This window comes from Lactuca sativa, chromosome 9 (assembly GCF_002870075.4).
Source record: "Lactuca sativa cultivar Salinas chromosome 9, Lsat_Salinas_v11, whole genome shotgun sequence".
In the NCBI taxonomy this organism is placed as follows: Eukaryota; Viridiplantae; Streptophyta; class Magnoliopsida; order Asterales; family Asteraceae; genus Lactuca; species Lactuca sativa.
This window is the reverse complement of record NC_056631.2, coordinates 15,475,388-15,495,885: the sequence shown is the minus strand read 5'-3', so window position 1 is coordinate 15,495,885 and position 20,498 is coordinate 15,475,388. Positions and strand designations below refer to the sequence as shown.

General features: G+C 40.8%; 1 pseudogene; it reads right to left on the bottom strand.

The window, feature by feature from the left end:
- Positions 1-16,149: 16,149 nt before the first annotated feature.
- Positions 16,150-19,016, bottom strand: LOC111885558 (cyclin-D3-2-like; annotated as a pseudogene).
- Between the last annotated feature and the right edge of the window lie 1,482 nt (positions 19,017-20,498).

Genomic DNA, 20,498 nt, shown 5'->3' with positions numbered 1-20,498 from the left:
ATCTCTAAGTTTGACTATCCCAAAAGAAGTCAACACAGGTCAACGGTCAATGGTCAACTTTGACCGGACTCGGCGAGTGCACACGGCAACTCGGCGAGTCTAGACGTTCTCACCAAATCTCTAGGATTCCCTTTCTACACGTCGAGTACTCCCCCCTGACTCGACGAGTTTCACCTGGCAGAAATCGCGGGGCCACCCCGACTCAACTCGCCGAGTCTCAAGAATGACTCGGCGAGTCCCAGCTCGACTCAGTCCACTTTTGACAACCCTCTCTAACTCGCCCTGACTCACTGAGTCAACCCCTGACTCGACTGGACCACTCACTGACCGGTCCAAGGCAATCTTCAAGCTACTCGCCGAGTCTGCTCATCGGACTCGGCGAGTCCATGCCATGCAATCACTTAAACTTGCTTCTAAGGTCAGATCTACTCCAACAATTCATAGATCTGGCCCTCCTAGACTGATTCACCACGTAAAGCCCCAGACTTGGTGCATAAACAACCTCTATATGACCATATATGAAGAATTATCAACAAATCTCACTACTCAAGGTCATAACCTCCATTGTTCTCTATAAAGCTTGATGAATGAGGCTCTCTGGACCTCTATGGATCCAGATCCGAAGTCTCATCACTAGCAAGGGACTATTTGGCCATCTAATCAACTCAACAAGGTCACAAGAAACCCTAAAATCAATTATACTTCACAAAACAGGAGATGAGTCGAAATCATACCTTTAGATTGAAGAGCTAAGCTTCAAATCCACCGAGTAGCAGTCTCCTTTGCCTCCTCTTGGCTAGAACCTCCCTCTTCTTTGCTAAACAACACACAAATGTCAAGAAATGCTTCCTTTCTCTCTCAAATCGCTAAAGCACTCTAGGGTTTCTCTCTATGGACTGTTGGGTGCAAATGACGGCCATAAGGCCCTTTAAATAGGTCCCAAACCCGAGAAATTAGGGTTTCATTAAACAGCGTGGACTCGCCGAGTCCATATCCTGGACTCGCCGAGTCCGGACGAATCCCGCGTCCAGAATCGCGACCCTACTCGGCGAGTCTGAGCTCCAACTCGCTGAGTCCCCTCTCAAAACACAAAAAAGAACATAACAATAAAATACCTGGAAATCCGGGCTGTTACAACTCTCCCCCACTAGAACTAGACTTCGCCCTCGAAGTCTCGCTCTAAAAATAGCTCCGGATGCTACTCCCGCATCTCGCGCTCCGGCTCCCAGGTCATCTTTGATCCCTTCCGGTGTTGCCACTGAACCAACACCAGAGGTACCTCCTTGCTCCTCAGAACCTTGATCTTCCGATCTCTGATGGCTACTGGCCTCTCGGCATAATTCAGGCTCGCATCCACCTGAATATCCTCTAATGGAACTATTGCCGACTCATCGGCAATACATTTCCTCAATTGCGACACATGAAAAGTGTCGTGGATTTGCCCCAACTCTGCTGGCAATTCCAACCGATAGGCTACCCGGCCTACCCTCGCAATCACACGAAATGGCCCAATATACCGGGGCCCCAACTTGCCCCTCTTCCTGAATCGAATCACTCCTTTCCAAGGAGAGACCTTCAGGAGAACGAAGTCGCCGACCTGAAACTCGAGCTCAGACCGGCGTCTGTCTGCATAACTCTTCTGTCGGCTCTGGGCGGTCAATAACCTCTGTCTGACCTGCTGAATCTGCTCTGTCGTCTGAAGCACGATCTCGGTACTGCCCATCACTCTCTGCCCAACCTCTCCCCAGCAAATGGGGGTCCGACACCTCCTACCATACAACAGCTCAAAGGGTGGCATACCAATGCTCGAATGATGGTTGTTGTTGTAGGAAAACTCTGCCAAGGGTAAATACGCATCCCAGCTACCCCCGAAATCCAACACACATGCTCGAAGCATGTCCTCAAGCGTCTGAATCGTCCGCTCACTCTGACCGTCTGTCTGGGGATGATATGCGGTACTAAAATGCAATCTAGTACCCAACTCCTCATGAAATTTCTTCCAGAATCTGGAAGTAAAGCGCACATCACGGTCTGAAACAATCGAGATCGGCACCCCATGCCGAGATACCACTTCTCTCACATATAACTCTGCCAACTTCTCTGCTGAAGAACTCTCAATGATGGCAAGGAAGTGAGCGCTCTTCGTCAGCCTATCCACAATCACCCAAATTGCATCAACTCCTCTGGCAGTTCTCGGCAATTTGGTGATGAAATCCATAGTGATCTGTTCCCATTTCCATTCGGGAACCTCCAGTGGCTGCAACTTGCCATGCGGTCTCTGGTGCTCGGCCTTAACCCTACGGCAGGTCAAGCACCTCTCAACGAACCATGCGACGTCCCTCTTCATACAGGGCCACCAATACTCTTTCCTCAAATCCAAATACATCTTCGTAGCCCCCGGATGGATCGAAAATTTCGACCGATGAGCCTCCTCCATCAAGGAAGTGCGCGTACCACCCACAAACGGTACCCAAATCCGACCCTGAAAAGTCATAAGCCCTCGACCATCCGTAACGAACTCTGAAACCAAACCAACGACCCGTTCCCTCTTCTGCATCTCCGGCTGCACAGCCTCGGCCTGTGCCCCACGAATGGCATCCAATACCGGAGCTATCATGGTCAATCTCAAACATACATTTCGCAAGGGAGTGCTCTCCGCCCTGCGACTCAACGCGTCAGCCACCACATTGGCCTTGCCCAGGTGATACAGGATCTCACAATCATAATCCTTGACCACATCCAACCACCTCCTCTGACGCATATTTAGGTTGGGCTGATCCATCAAATACTTCAGGCTCTTATGGTCCGTGTATATCGTACATCGAACCCCATACAAGTAGTGACGCCAAATCTTGAGGGCGAACACTACTGCCCCCAACTCTAGATCATGCGTGGGATATCTCGTCTCATGAGGCTTTAGCTGCCTCGATGCATATGCTATCACATGACCCCTCTGCATCAATACCGCACCCAACCCCAAAATCGATGCATCACAATATACTACAAAATCCTCCATCCCTTCCGGGAGAGCTAACACCGGGGCTTCGCACAACCTCTGGCGAAGTGTCTCAAAGGAGGTCTGCTGCTCAGGACCCCATGAGAATGCGACGCCCTTCCGGGTCAATCTGGTAAGCGGCACTGCGATCTTGGAGAAATCCTTGATAAATCTCCGATAATACCCTGCTAATCCAAGGAAACTCCTGATCTCAGAGGGTGACTTTGGCACCTCCCAACCCATCACCGCCTCAACCTTGGCCGGATCGACCAGAATTCCTTCCTGGTTAACGAGATGTCCTAGGAACTGGACCTCCCGTAACCAGAAATCACACTTGGAGAACTTTGCATAAAGCTTCTCCGATCTCAGTACCCCAAGGACCTCCCTCAAATGCTCCTCATGCTGCTCTCTAGATCTCTAATACACCAGAATATCATCGATAAATACAATCACCGACCGGTCCAACATCGGCCTGCATACCCTGTTCATGAGATCCATGAACACCGCCGGGGCATTGGTGAGCCCAAAAGGCATCACCACAAACTCATAATGCCCATATCGCGTCCTGAAGGCTGTCTTCTGGACGTCCTCATCCCGCACTCTCACCTGATGATATCCCGACCTCAAGTCGATCTTGGAAAACCAAGATGCTCCCTGCAACTGATCAAATAAATCATCGTTCCTCGGCAACGGGTAACGGTTCTTGACCGTCAGCTTGTTCAACTCCCGGTAATCGATACACATCCGGTGTGAACCATCCTTCTTCTTGACGAACAGGATAGGTGCTCCCCACGGCGAGCTGCTTGGTCGAATAAATCCCTTCCCCAGCAACTCCTGAAGCTGCGAGGATAACTCTTGCATCTCTGGAGGTGCAAGACGATACGGCACCTTAGCTATAGGCGCGGCCCCCGGGACCAAATCAATACCAAACTCCACTTGCCTCACAGGAGGTACTCCCGGCAGCTCCTCGGGAAAGACATCTGGAAACTCACGCACCACCGGTACCTCCTCAACTGAACTTGGTCTCTCGGAAGTCGCCCGCGTATCCAACACATACGCTACAAAACCCTTACAGCCCTGCTGTAGACACTGCCTCGCCCTAGCGACCGAACAAAAGGCTGATCCCGAACGAGTACCTCGCCGTATACCGAAAGAACTCCCCCACTAGGGTCTCGTACAGTCACCAGTTGACGCTCACAGTCAATAACCGCGCCGAATCGGCTCAACCAGTCCATGCCCACAATGACACAAACATCACCCATCGCAATAGGAATCAGATCAATCGGAAACTCAACCCCGAAAATCTCTAACACACATCCCCGGAAAACCTCTGTGGCACAAATCACTCTATCATCAGCTATGGAAACTCTCAGAGGCCGACTCAGTGCCTCACGACTAACACTGATATGCTGGCTAAAGGCCATAGATACAAAAGACCGACTCGCACCCGAGTCAAATAACACTAAAGCAGGTACGGAATTCACAAGAAAGGTACCTACGCATAACATAATATAAGCATAACATCTCAATATCAAAAAATAAATACACGAAAGGAAACATACCAGCCACAACATCGGGCGCAACGCGGACCTCCTCCGCAGTCAGCTGGAAGGCTCTCCCTCGAGCCCTCGGCGTCTCGGCCTTCACAGGCCGACTCTCTGTAACTCTGGTGGCGGCAGGAGCAGACCCCTGAGATGCTCCGCGCAACTGCGGACACTCGGCCTTCCGGTGTCCGGTCTGGTTGCAGTGAAAACACACTGCAAACCCCTTGGGGCAGTCATTGGCCATGTGCCCCTCCTTGCCACATTTGTAGCAAGACCCCGCTCAGCAAACTCCGTCATGACCCTTGCCGTACTTTCCGCAAGTGCGGCCCTTCTGGCTCCATGGTCTGGGATCAGCAGGCTTGGCCCGCTTGGCAGCCGGCTACAACTGTGCCGGTCGCCGATCCCTCCCCTGAGACTCCGCCTCCTCCCTGGCCTGAGTCTCAAGCTCAATCTCCCTCTTCCGGGCATTTGCCTGAAGCTCGGCAAATGTCCGATACGAGGAGTTCGCAGCGAACTCCCGAATATCCCACCTCAAGATGCTCAAGTAGCGGCTCATACGTGCCTGCTCAGTGGACACGTGCTCAGGGCAGAACATCGCCCTCTCGTGGAACATCCTCGTGATCGCTGTAACAGACTCAGTACCCTGCTTGAGGGTCAGAAACTCCTGTGCTAAACGCTCCCTCTCCACCTGGGGAACGTACTCATCCCGAAACATGGTGGTGAACCTCTCCCAGGTCACCGCAGAAAGCTCAGCAGGCGTATAATGCGCCGTCACAAACTTCCACCAGTCCTTCGTTCCCAAGCGAAGCTGGTTTAGCGCGAACCGGACCTTCAAATGCTCAGGAGACGAGCAAGTGAAGAAACACCCCTCAATATCAGATATCCACCTCATAGCTGCCACCGGATCCTGAGTACCATCAAACTCTGGTGGTTTTGTGTTACTGAACTCACGGAACAGCAACGCATCCCCACCCTGCGGCCTCGCAGCAGCAATTGCTGCGGTAGCCGCTGCAGCAGCAGCCTCAGAAAGAGAGGCATAACGCTCATCAAACGTCTCAATCAATGTGGTCTTTATAGACCCAAACATCTCCGGTATCTCTGCCCTAATGGCCGCAGCCACCTCCTCCTGAATGATCTGGCGGATCTCCTCCTCACTGGTACCACTGCTCTCGGGCATCAAACGTGTCCTCACCATGATCTACCTCTGAAATACAACATACGATAAATTAGAATCCACACGAGTATACTCACACTCGTCAACTCTTTCCTCCTTGATTCTTGGCATTCCAAAGATTCGGACTTGGGCTGCACACCGCTCCGGTGCTTCCAGTAGTACGGGCCCAATACTCCTGTCCGCACCGCACCAGAATACACTCCAAGTCCTTCTCTTTGGATCCCAGGTCTCAAGTACTCTATCATGCATAGACCACTCTCTAATAGATCTCTCATAAGTCCCTCACTGCTACTTACTCACTCTCAAGCATCTCATAGCAGCTCACCTCTTCCTAGGCTAAGGCATCACAAATCAGGCCACTCTAGTCCTAATAGCAATACCTAGCCTACTCTAGCATGCGAATACATCATAACAATATCAATATCACATAATATACAAGGGCATTTTGGGAAATCACCGTTCGGGCGCTGACTGATCGTACACACATCTCTTGCTCTGCGTTTTTCAAAAATCTTTTACTCTTTTTGAAAATACATTTCAAATCCTCAGTTTGAGTTTAAATACGCCCGAAGGTGTACTCGAATCCCTCAAACCAAGGCTCTGATACCAACTTGTAACACCGTGAATTTCAAAATAATTTTTCGCAATATAAAAAAAACATTTCTCATTTAATTTCATAAAACATTAAGTTTCAAATTCCAATATGTATCATACAAATCCCAAGATCACATAAATATATCAAAGTCCCCTGCGTGTGTACAGATCAAGCCGGCGCCTTCCCACGGTCATCGCTGGTACCTGAAACAACAACACTAACACTGTAAGCACGAAGCTTAGTGAGTTCCCCAAAATACCACATATAACACATATTAGCCACTCGAGGCTATAACTCTGTGGGTCCGTGCACCCAAACTCTGTGAACCCTCAGGTTCTAACTCTGGGAACCTTCCGGTTCCAACTCTATAAGCATGCACAACATAAATCACATAGACATCATGCAGTACAACACATAGCATACACATAACATACACATACTCTATCACATAACTCTGATTACCTACTCAAGGTAAAGTATAGTGAGAAGACTCACCTCGCGTGTCTCGGTATCTCACGATCCCTGGAAATCCCTCGTGCTCGATCCTCCGAGCTCTAATCCTCCTATAACATCACAAGACTCTAATTAACACTTCTTATCTCTAAGTTTGACTATCCCAAAAGAAGTCAACACAGGTCAACGGTCAATGGTCAACTTTGACCGGACTCGGCGAGTGCACACGGCAACTCGGCGAGTCTAGACGTTCTCACCAAATCTCTAGGATTCCCTTTCTACACGTCGAGTACTCCCCCCTGACTCGACGAGTTTCACCTGGCAGAAATCGCGGGGCCACCCCGACTCAACTCGCCGAGTCTCAAGAATGACTCGGCGAGTCCCAGCTCGACTCAGTCCACTTTTGACAACCCTCTCTAACTCGCCCTGACTCACTGAGTCAACCCCTGACTCGACTGGACCACTCACTGACCGGTCCAAGGCAATCTTCAAGCTACTCGCCGAGTCTGCTCATCGGACTCGGCGAGTCCATGCCATGCAATCACTTAAACTTGCTTCTAAGGTCAGATCTACTCCAACAATTCATAGATCTGGCCCTCCTAGACTGATTCACCACGTAAAGCCCCAGACTTGGTGCATAAACAACCTCTATATGACCATATATGAAGAATTATCAACAAATCTCACTACTCAAGGTCATAACCTCCATTGTTCTCTATAAAGCTTGATGAATGAGGCTCTCTGGACCTCTATGGATCCAGATCCGAAGTCTCATCACTAGCAAGGGACTATTTGGCCATCTAATCAACTCAACAAGGTCACAAGAAACCCTAAAATCAATTATACTTCACAAAACAGGAGATGAGTCGAAATCATACCTTTAGATTGAAGAGCTAAGCTTCAAATCCACCGAGTAGCAGTCTCCTTTGCCTCCTCTTGGCTAGAACCTCCCTCTTCTTTGCTAAACAACACACAAATGTCAAGAAATGCTTCCTTTCTCTCTCAAATCGCTAAAGCACTCTAGGGTTTCTCTCTATGGACTGTTGGGTGCAAATGACGGCCATAAGGCCCTTTAAATAGGTCCCAAACCCGAGAAATTAGGGTTTCATTAAACAGCGTGGACTCGCCGAGTCCATATCCTGGACTCGCCGAGTCCGGACGAATCCCGCGTCCAGAATCGCGACCCTACTCGGCGAGTCTGAGCTCCAACTCGCCGAGTCCCCTCTCAAAACACAAAAAAGAACAAAACAATAAAATACCTGAAAATCCGGGCTGTTACAAGGTGGCTTACAGGTTGGATCTACCTGAGGAGCTCAGTCAGATTAATAAAATTTTCCATGTGTCGCAGTTATGAAAGTGCATATTGGGCGATGAAGGAGTGGTTTCCTTGGGTGATATTTAGGTCAATGAGCACTTGAACTACGTTGAGAGACCGGTGTCTATTTTAGAAGGGAAGATGAAGGTTCTGTGCAATAAGGAGATACCTTTGGTAAAGGTACAATGGCAACATAAGAGAGGCTCCGAGTGAACCCGGGAGCCGGAGGCTGAGATGCGGGAGCATTATCCTGAGTTATTTGTCACGGTAGACTTCAAGGAAGAAGTCTAGTTCAAGTGGCGGAGAATTATAACATCTTGATGATAAGGTACTTCTAATTTTAACCCTATAACTTAATTATATTGCATTATGGGTCCCTAAGTGGAAGAAAGTATGCACGGGAAGCCCTAGTAGCGATTTTGTAATTTGGGAGATTTGGCAGTACGCCATGCGTACGTGTGTACGGTTAGCATACTAAGGTACGCCTTAGTATGCAGGATAGGGATGAGATTTAGAACCGAAACCGTTAGAGCCGGAATATATAGAACCGGTTCCGGTTCCACGTTTAAAAATTTTCTTTATCCGGGTTCCAGGTAATCCGGGTTTGGGTCCATCGTGTCCGGGTAAACAGGGTCAAAAACCGAAACCGGTGTTAGGAACCGGAACCACTTTTAGGGTCAGAACTGGTTTGTATGAAACGTGTAAAAGATGTATATTGCATTCGTTTCAACTCCGATTGACTTGTGGTTTTTTCCAACGTGTAATTTAGAGTTTGTACATAATTTTAGACTATAAATTTGCCACTTTTAGTTTTATATTCATTGAGTTACAGTCCCCCAAAGTCGAGATATCAAAGCTAAAAGTTTTTAGTTTTTTTGTATTCTGTGAAAGTTTTAAAATATGCATATCTAATTTGTTTGAAGCCGAATTGACATGTGGTTTTTTCCAACTTGTAGTTTAGAGTTTGTACATGAGTTCAGACTATAATTTTGCCATTTTTGGTTTAATATTCAATTATTTATATTCCCCCAAATTCATGATATCAAAACTGAAAATTTTCAACTTTTTAGCTATATGTTTTTGTACTTTGTATTTTGTGAAAATTTTAACACATGCATATCTCATTCATTTAAAGTCGGATTGACATGCGGTTTTTTCCATAGTATAGTTTAGAGTTTGTACATGATTTTAGACTATAATTTTGTCAATTTTGGTTTTATATTCAATGAGTTACACTCCCCCAAAATAGGGATATCAATATGAAAAATTTCAAAGTTCAAACTACTAAGTAGAAATAATTACCAAAAAATTTCAGTTTTTCTGGGTTTTCCAGTTCTAAACCTACTTTATCCGGTTCCAACCTACCCACTTTGATGTTTCCAGGTTTTCCAGTTCTAAACCTACTTTACCCGGTACCGTTCTCGAAACTGAACCAGAACCAGTTCCTATATACCGGTCCGGTTCCGGTTCAGTTTTGGGTATGGTACCCACTTTCATCCCTAATGCTGGGTGTATGTGCCCAACATGCAAACCCTCATCTTTAGGGTTTGGTTCATATTTTAACCCCATTATAGCCCCATTTTCCCTCACCTTATCAGTCTCCACCCTCTTGATACGTTTTTGCAACCCTAATCCATCTCGTGAAGCATTTCTAAGCTTGTGTGTGGATGTTTTGTGCTCTTGAAGAAGAAGGAAAGAAGAGGAGACCACCTTAAAGGAGTGAAGCTCTCTAGATCCAGGATCACACCACCTTTTGGCACCATTTTAAGGTATCAAATTCTGAACTTGGTGTAGTTTCTTGTAGATCTTGTTTTGCGTTCTTTTATCCCAAATGTCTTATTTCATGAACAAAGCATGTTCTTGACCCATTAATTTGTCCTTGCAGACCCTTGGAAGGGTCTTGAGTCATAAAAATGGGTTTGAAATGTTTAATTTTGCTTCATGCATCTTGTAGAATGTCTTAATGGATTAAGAAGTTGAAATAAGCAATTTATGGTCATGCAAAGTCATAAACTTGGAAACTTGATGACTTTAGAGTGTATTTTAGCCTTGGATCTGAAATATAGATGTAAGTGCTTAAGCCATTAAGCACTTAATGAGTTTTGAAGTTTCTAGGAGTACGCCCCATGTACTCGCAGTACGCCCTACATATGAGATCAACCACCTTGATGGTGGTCAACGTGTGAGGAGGCGAGTACGCCCATCGTACCTTCAGAGTACGCCCTGCATACTTATTCTGAGATGACTCGATTGGGTTGACTTAGTGGGTTTTACCAATTTGACTTTGACTTTGACCAAATTTGACTTAAGGGTATTTTGGGATTTTGATTATGATTGGTCATTTGGTTGGATATGTGACAGCTTGAGCTGCAATTTAGAGTCGGGACCTCATCAACTACAGTTCAGACTGTGAGGTGAGTTTTCCACACTGTACTTGCGGGTCGAAGGCACCAAGGCCAGCCCTTTGGATTCGATATCATGTTATGTATGTTGTTGTATTGTAGTAATATGTTAGATCGGTAACACTTTATATAGGATGATGTTATGCTTAGTGATCTGTAGATATGTATGACGGTCTGTAGACTGTTATATGATTATTAGTTATATGTGCACATATTTGGTCAGTGGTTGAGGCTTTACTGCTTTGTGTGTAAGCCAACAGGCCGGGGGAATACCAACCCGATGGTTGAATGTGCCCGAGGGTATTTCATCCCGAGGATGACAGGACCCATTGTGTATTGGCATTCCAACCCGATGGTTGATGGGCCTGGGGTATTCCAACCCGATGGTTGACTGTACCCATAGTGTATTAGCATTCCAACCCGATGGTTGATGGGCCTAGGGTATTCCAACCCGATGGTAGATTGGAACCGATATATCGTTATTGTATTTGTTATCTGTTTATGTGTTCATACTTTATGAGATCTCACTAACCGTTGGCTTACAGTTTTGGGTTATGTTTTAGGTACTTCAGATGTAACGCCCGTAGATCTGGGCTAGTCAATTTAGAGATAATAGGGGTCGAAAATGACTTTTTGGCAAAAGATTATTTAGAATAAATAATCTTAACCAAGTTATAACGAAATCCGAGTTATAATGAAGAAGTTATGACCCGTCGTAGTTTCGCGACGGAACCGGCACAACACCAAGAAGTGTAAATAGTGAATTTACGATAGAGCGACTTTTAGCCTTAGCGATCTAAACAAAAGTCGTAGAAAATGTTAAACCGAGAGTGTCCATAAGAACGCCCAAATCTGACTTTGTATGAGGAAGTTATGATTTTTCTAAGATTTGGCATAGCGGTGCATGACCCGAAACTCGAATTTTAGTTCGAGCGGTTTTTGGCATACGCGACCTAAAGGAGAGTTTAATATATCATTAATAGGAACTCAACGACAAAAAGACAGACGAAAACGGAGTCCGTATGTAAAAGTTATGAATTTTACGCGGACATTTAACAGTGTAATCACCTCCTACTGGTAAATTTAAGATCGGTCAAGAATTAGCCGATGTAGTAAAAAGGAAAGTTGTAGACTTTATTCTTACCTACGCGTGGATATAAATAACGTCAAAAACAAAGCTCGTATGCGAAAGTTATGGACGAAGCTTAGTCTCTACTTTTCGAGTGCGGCGAATTCGATACAGTTTTATAAATCCGAGATAGAATGAGAATTAGCCAACGGGGTCTAAATGAAAGTTGTAGTACTCGTAAATACCAACGTGTGGATATAAATAACATCGGAAACGGAGCTCGTATGCGAAAGATATGGACGAAGCTTAGTCGCTATTCTTCATGTGCGATAAATACGATACAGTTTTTGTAAATCTGATATAGAAGGAGAATTAGCCAACGGGGTTTAAATGAAAGTTGTAGTACTCGTAAATACCAATGCGTGGATATAATGAACGTAGAAAACAGAGCTCGTACGTGAGAGATACGGACGAAGCTTAGAGGCTACTTTACTATAAAATTCCTATAAATAAGAGATGAACTCTTCATAATTTCTTCACACCATAAGCCTTTCTTTCTCTCTCTAACTTCTCTCTAACCTCCCTAAACCCCTCCCAAGTCTAGGGAACCTCCCTAGCACGAGAAGAAAGCCCCGAAGCGCCCGACGACTCCGAGAAGAAAAGCTTTCGGCTCAGAAACGCTGCTCCAGCGAAGCCCGGTTTTTAATAAAAACCCGTTGTAAGTGAGCTACGCCTATACTATATTTAATATACCTTTTATTAATTATAGTAACATTATTAGGACCTTAAAATAATTATTTGGGCTATTATTATGAGTTATATTGAGTGTTATTTAACGCTTATATAATAGTAATAATAGCTAGACTATTAATTAGTCGCGGTTAACGTTAAAACTAAACCCTAGTGGTATTGATACTAGGTTTTGTCGAGGAAAATTGTTTTGAGATAACGAAGCGCTGTTTGAGTTCGGAATCACCACCGTATCAAGTGAGTGCATAGTTACTTTCATCTTACACATAGATATGAAGTATTTTATATAAACTACGTGCTATATGTGAATATTATCTGTATAATTGCTATATATGTTGGATGAACGATTTTATACATGTTTTAAATGATTTAAACTGTATATGTATTTTATATCTAAGATAATGTTGGGGTAAAACATGGGTAGATGTAATAGATGGAGTATGAGTTGGATGATGCGTTGAGAGGTGAAATAGACCGTGAGGTGAGGGTGAGAGGTAGACGATGTGAGAAGCCTTTTTCCCAAATGATGGCCTCGTCATTCAGCAGAGTATAGATGACAACCACGAACTATTCTAGACAGTCCAGTGGAACACTAGCAGGCTCGCAACCTGTAGGTGTTATGAACGATGTGTTCACCGGTGTACTCTAAAAACCCATTGACATGTATTGTGAGCGGATACTGTCGATAAACGAAATAGCCCTGACAGCTATGGATTTAGTGCGTGTTGAGTAAACCCTGGCAACGATGGATTTCGTGCCGATTCCATAGGATGATCCTTATGAATGAATTAACGAGGAGTAGCTGATTCTTAGGGTAGACCCTTAAGAGTAAAGAAGATAATGGGGGTGGGTAATTAGGTTAACTGTTTGACGATTAAACATAATAATTATATTATTGTGGGTTGAAAACCCTATGTACTCACCAGGTTTCCCAACCTGACTCACTCAGTTTATTTATATCACATGTGTTGATATGAAGTCGCATTACACTGAGAGATTAAGGAGATATAGATCACTAGTGATAATGAATGTAAGTTATGTTTATACTTATGTTTCTGTGTTGACAATGACATCCCAAATGTTTTAAAATAAATAAAAATACTTTTCTTCGGAAATATTTTAATAACGTATTTATCATGTTTTACTGGGAACAAATTCCACAACATTTTGATTAAAAGAGATACTCTGATTTTTATAAAGCATAAACAAAATTGGTCTTTTCTGGCCGTGAAAATGGAGATATCACATCAGATGACCGCGGAAAGGCAAATGCATGACCGTACACATCCTCATGTTTTGACTTATGATTTTGGGAGACTCTGATGTTGAATTTTTTAAAAAACTATGTTTCTAAACAATTTGTGAATTTGGGTTGGTTTTTAAAAGTTTAAATTTATTGTGATTTTTATGGGTGTTACACTCGAAAGGCACTCAAACTGATTATGAACATATGGAAGCTACAATGTGACCCAAAAATTTTGCCAGATCGTGATGAGTTTCAACCTAAAATGTTTCTTAATGAACACTCAAACGTAAGTTGTCAAGGTCAGAACTTCGAGTACATTTCGTTCAGTTATGGAAGACAAATCTTCCCTGCTAGCACATTCGATTTGCAAGTAATTTAATTGATGTTCGGTTACTTCAAGGGTTTGAGTTATCAACACCAATTGGGAAGCTTGTTGACATTACAAAAGGCTTAAGGATTGTTTAGCCGAAGGTGAACCCACTTCAGGGGCTTTCTCAAGTGTTCTATCATATCAATTAATGATTTAAAAAAGGATGTTGTTGCTCTTTTAAACTATGGTGTAGTCTCTGTAATACAATTTCAATATGCAACAATTTTATATAAGTTTTAGGGCCAAAATTTGAGTGCATTAAGTTCTTTACCATCTGAGGTTGCTCTAATTCATGTCTTACCGAATGTCATTATCACAATGATACATAGTAAGTAGAGGTGCATAAAAAAGGTTCCACATCGGTCCTTGTCGGCCCATGGACGATTCAATCTTTTATGGGAGTAAATCTTCTTCAAACCGGCCACAATCCTTTTTCAAACTAGTATTTTTAATCGATCTAATTCTAGACCCAAGTCTGGTTTTGCAATCTTTCCTTTCATTTTATTTAGTTCTGGTTGAATTCCATTTGGTTCTGGTTTTTTTTTTTTCGATTTTTTCGTCATGGACTTATTTTTTCGGTTTCGATTTCACTTTTTGGTTCCGATTCATAAAGAGTTGTGTTAGCATTCATAGGCTGTAGTAGGGGTAGGTTGATTTCATAAATTGACTTAGGTTGGAATCGGGTGATCTAAATTCGAAGAATGTAACTAAAGAGGTTTAAAAAACTTTAAATACATAGAATTACATCATGAAGCTATCTTAGATTGTTAGTATATGAAAAATTAAATTTAGCGTCTAAATACATAGAAAAATTAACTAGAATTTTAGTAGATCAAATCGAAACCAATATTCACAATCAACGTTGTACCTTTCTTTCCATTTTTCTCGTCATACTCAAAAGGTTTTCAAGATTAGTTGGGGGTATGGACGTGAGGAAATGGTTTTATGCTCAAAACTTGGTGTAAAAATCACAAACTAGTTTTTCATAACAATTTACGTCCTAAGAAAAATCATATATTTTGTTTTTGGAGACATGTCCTCTAATATGTTGATGATATACTTGCAATTTGTTTCAAATGCGGCGTGGACAAAATTCAAGTTCTTCTTTCTAGATAAAAATTTATAGCTGTTGGTCTTGGAGATCAACTTTAGAATGCACACCTTATGACCCATTATTATATGCTCGGCCTAATTCAGCCCAAAAGAGCCCAGCAAATGCCCCAAACGCAAGATCATGTCGCCGGCCAGGTATAGCGACTAGTACCAACAATCACACGAGACAGAAAATTTTCCATTAATATTGCTAGATCTTGATTGCTTTCTTCCTTTCTTATTTAGCCTAATTAGGTTAATCCTCGTGCAAACCACGGTTGAAAAAAAATACATATTAATAATTTAAAATCACAACGACTAATCAAAGACTTGTAAAAATTTATTAAAATATAAAGATAGAAGTTTTGTCGGTTAATTAGTTTGTGCATATAAGATGAAGTGAGATACAGAAGAAAAAAAAAAAAAAAAAAAAGAGGGGGAGGGGAGGACAATTGGTATTTCAAATTTTGAATCGGTTTCTAAAATTAAGATGATAAATTTGAAGTAAGTTTGTGTATTCCTGATTTATTGCTAAATTATAGGATTATATTAATAAGGGTGAAAGATAAAATAGTAATTTAACTTTTATGGAGGAGGATTGAAGAATGTGGCAAAATTGATTATTTTATTATAATAGGGGTTATATGGAAAATATGTTTTTTTAGTCAGCAATACTTCGGACATAGATATTTATTTTCCTATAAACTTTGGAGTTACATTGCTAGAAAACAACAGTCATTTCCGATGGCCAAATCCATCACAAACCAATTTGACCGGCAAAATAACAAAAATAATCCCTCGAAGTAACGTGTGTTTACCCTTTTTTTTTTTTTTTTTTTTTACGTTCTTGGTCTCCGTGTTTGTGTTTGTCAAAACAGCGATTGAAAACATTACGCATTGGTCCCTATGGTTTCATTTATTTTATGGGTAGTCATTGAGGTTTCATTTTTCATAACTGACCTGAAATTATGATTTTATCCTTGGTTGGATTTTTTTGAATTTTTTTTTTCTGTTTTAAAATAATCATTTAGTAATAAAAAGAAATACATAACCCTCCACCATCTTCTTAACCCATTAACCCCCTTATTTCCTCAACTCTCATTCCCCTTGTGGTTCATCTTCCAGTAACGATCATCTTCCCCATCTACCCGATCAACATGTTCGCTTTTTTATTTGGATTTTGTGATTTTGCAGGTGGTGAAAGAGAAGTCGCATGACCAGATGCAGTGGGGAATGAGAAGCTTTCAGAGAGATTCAAGTATTATCAAATTTTAATTTCATTTCCTTTTTTATCTTACTTTACGAAGCTTATGGAGAACCTTCTCTTTGGTAGCATGCTTTTCATATGTTTTACAAAACATTCTTTCTCTTTAGCAGTTAATTTTTCCCAAAACAGTATCGTAGCATGTTTTTCATATGCTTTACAAAATTGTGTAATGCTTTTTTTTTTTAATTCAATAATAGGAGAGCCGAAAACCTCTGTTGTGTTAGCCTCAAGCTTAGATGCGGTAAGTAGTTGTTCAGATGAATCCTTCCTAGCAAAAAGGGTTCAAGTTTTATTTGGAAAGAAATGTATAAATTTATGAGTATAATAATAAATGTATGTTCGACTTTCTAAAATACTAAAATATAAAAGTCAAAATTCCCACTCTAAAATTTGTTGTGGTATAGTTTTGTAAGGGAAAATGAATTATAAGACCAACGAAGTTTCCAAACCGTTCAAAAAACCTCAATTATCTTTTGTCTGTTTAAAAAAACCCAACGAACTTAACGTTTTGTCTAAAAAGGCCAACTAACCTACACTTCTCATTTATGGTCAACCGGCTAATGAAAGTCAATGAATGACATGGTTTATGACGTGTAATTAAATATCAGAAAATGACTTGTAAGTCAACGAATGACATGGTTTATGACGTGTAATTAAATTTCAAAATTGTTCACAAAACCCCAATCATGTTTTGTTGGTTGAAAAAAACCCAATGAGCTTATGCTTTTGTTCAATTCTCATTAGAGGCAACCATATTCATTTGATATACAACTAGTTGACAAATGACATGACATTATGTTTAATGACATGGAATAAAGAGATTAGAATTGCCCTTTATATATCGATTTAGCCCTAAACTTTTTTTTCTGGATGATCCTCCGTTTTAGATGTCCAAATCCAAAAAGAGCATCCACATCCACAAGGGTTTTCATCATCAAATATCTTCTTTGTAGATATTGAGTTCGACATCAACGATTGAGAGGAAGAATAAGAAGTAGCTATTACAAGAGTTCGAACACAGACACTGTTTGTTTTTCTCTTCTCGAAACCCTAAATCGATATATGAAACGTAATTCTAATCTATTTATTTTATGTTATTAAATATAATGTCATGTCATTTACCAACTAGTTGTATACATAATGAATCTGGTTGTCTCTAATGAGAATTGAACAAAAGCGTAAGTTCGTTGGGTTTTTTTTCAACAAACAAAACATGATTGGGGTTTTTTGAACGGATTTGAAACTTCGTTGGTCTTACAAGTCATTTTCTGATATTTAATTACACGTCATAAACCATGTCATTCGTTGACTTTTATTAACCGGTTGACCCTAAATGAAAAGTGAACAAAGTGTAATTTAGTTGGGTTTTTTTAGACAAAATGTTAGTTCGTTGGGTTTTCTTGAACATACAAAACATAATTGGGTTTTTGGAACGGTTTGAAAACTTCGTTGGGTTTATAAGTCATTTTCCCAGTTTTGTAATGGTGAGTTAGTAGTTGCATAATCAATTTTAGGATATAAAAAGAAATACATCCCAATAAATTTAGGTTATGTTTGGCGTACTAGTTAAAAAGTTAGCTGAAAAAAAAAATGTTTTCTAAAACTAGCTGAAAAGCTAACTGGAATATATAAAATTTCATAAAAGGACCTGTGAGAGCATGTGTTTCTATAATTAATTAAAGGGTGTATTTGAAAATCTAGTGAGTTATCAGGATCAATCACTTTAAACACAAGAAACATTATAGCAGCAGCCATTACAGATGGAAGATAAACCAGAGACCTTGAATTTGCAATTCTTTGATTCATGACAATATGATTGAGTTTATGAAGGGTTTTTAGAAGGTTACCATTGACGACAGCAAGAGCAATTCTTGCGCATCTGTTCATGAACTCTGAATGAAGCCGATGAGTGATTAAACCAAGCCTCCTCATTGTGTAATCGAATATTGCAAGCAGGGTTACTGGATTCATCTTCCATTGAAGAGACAAAAGCACTAAAAGCTCCATTCTCATTATAGTCTTGGATTCGAATACGTATTTTGATCCTTCAACCTAAACGAAAACAACCTACAAAAGAAAGAGATGTGTTAATAACAAAATAATGACATTGGCATTTTCACAAACAGTTGGAGTGCATTCGTATAGATTAGATGTGATGGATATGGATAAGGATATGGATACATACTTACAGGTCCAAGAGAAGAGGGATATGGATTTCTTCAACTTTAGAAACGACAGAAATACAAGCGACTGCAGCTAACTGATTCATCCACGACTTATCTTTCTAGAAAGAGTCGCTTAACAGGAATCTATTGAAGTAATTAAAAGCCAAAATGGTTGTCATAACAACACATTCATCATGGGTACTAACCCTAATCATCCAATCGACATATTCTTTCCTTAAACCTATTAAAACCCTATCACTGAACAAATCCCCTTCTTAATAAACAATATTTTTCTCTTTAGACAAAAGGGAAGCAAGCTCGTCTTCTTCCCACAACAGATCATGTTCAAAATGGGTAAAAATATGAGCTTTTTGTTTCACAAATTTGAATTTCTTTTTCAAATAAACCAATCCCAAACCCACATCCAAAATCCAAATCGTTTTCTTGATCATCGCATAAAAGACCATCATCGAAAGAAAATGCAGGTTTTCAGAACACACATTCTCGTTTTTCATCTTCTTGTGGTAAGTAGATGTAAGAAGTTTCAATCCATTATCTTAAAGAAAACAAATAGACGAATGCGAGATGAATCAGAAAAGATTGGTCGAGATGATGTGAGAAGTAGGTCAAAAAGATAAAATAATGGAAAATTTTACCAGGTAAATGTTGATAACGACCGAGGTGTTGCCGAACCTATACAACGACATTCTAGAAGGTTCCATGGCGGTCTCATCAAGCCCTAGCATTTTCTGCAACGAAAGGATTCGCTTATCGAGCGTAGTTACGTTCGATCTGATGACAATGGATACAATTTTGAAAAGGTCTTCGATAGTGGTGATGCCTCTTATCCCGACTTCGTCTTCTTCTTGAAAGATGCAGTTGTACGAAAGGTCACAACTTGATATGTTGGTGTGTACAGTGTGGAGGAGTTTGCATTTGCAATTGTGATGATCGGAGGGACGGTTTGAGAGGAGGATAGCCGTGCCACCAACGCAAAAGACGGCGTAACATGACTTAGGGTTTCTCGATGAAGACAATTAATTTTGGGTTTTTGTGAGTAACTGTGAGCCTATGAATAAAAAATATTGCAATGAGCAGCTATATTTGATTGTACATGAGGGAGTAGGTATTGTACCTCTTAAATTTCAAGAAATGTGTAATATGTTTAATAAGATAGTTAAGATATATATTAAGGGAAAAACACTTTTGATTCGTATTATATGAAGTTTTTTTATTTCTTACATTAAATTAAATATAATAACGTAATGTAAATATTTAAAATATTTCACATAAACATAAAAATAATTTAGGCTTTTAAATAAAAATGATTTTTTTTATTATTACATAAAAAGAATAATTTATAAAAATGTTTATATGGTTAAAATAAATTAAACAAAACAATACCTATTTGTATTCCATACTGACATGAAAATTTTAGTAATAGATGGTCATACTACTGTTCGAGATTTTTCTGCATTACGACATGTTCACGATGGTGGAACATACTAGCTGTTCGAGTTTTGTTTACGTGGGACGACGATGAACATGAAAGACTTCTTATTTGGTTGATTGATCGCAACGTAAGTATTAATAAAATAAAATAAATATGTCATTATTTATTTAATGTTATATTTATAATTCACATATTCTTATTATATTACATATCTCAGAGAGACAAAATGATTGCAATTGTCCCATGGGTTTTGAGGTCAATTTTCCACATGAATTTGATTGGACGCGTTATCTCCTTAAATCATTTCCGAATGGATCAATTTTATGAAGACCACTCAAGATATCAACATTATAGATTTTTCTTTGGTGGGTGGGCTATAATAATAAAAGAGTAACACAATTTTTACTCTCTTGGAAAATGATATCGTCAATTCATTTCCAGTTTATCCATTGTGTTTTTCTATCACAAGTCTCACAAGAGATTTTAGCCGTCGAAGAATGTTGATTGGTATGTTTATATATATATATATATATATATATATTTCATACGACAAATTAAATAATACTAAATTTGGTGTAATGTAGATGTTGTTGGAAAAATCGTATGGG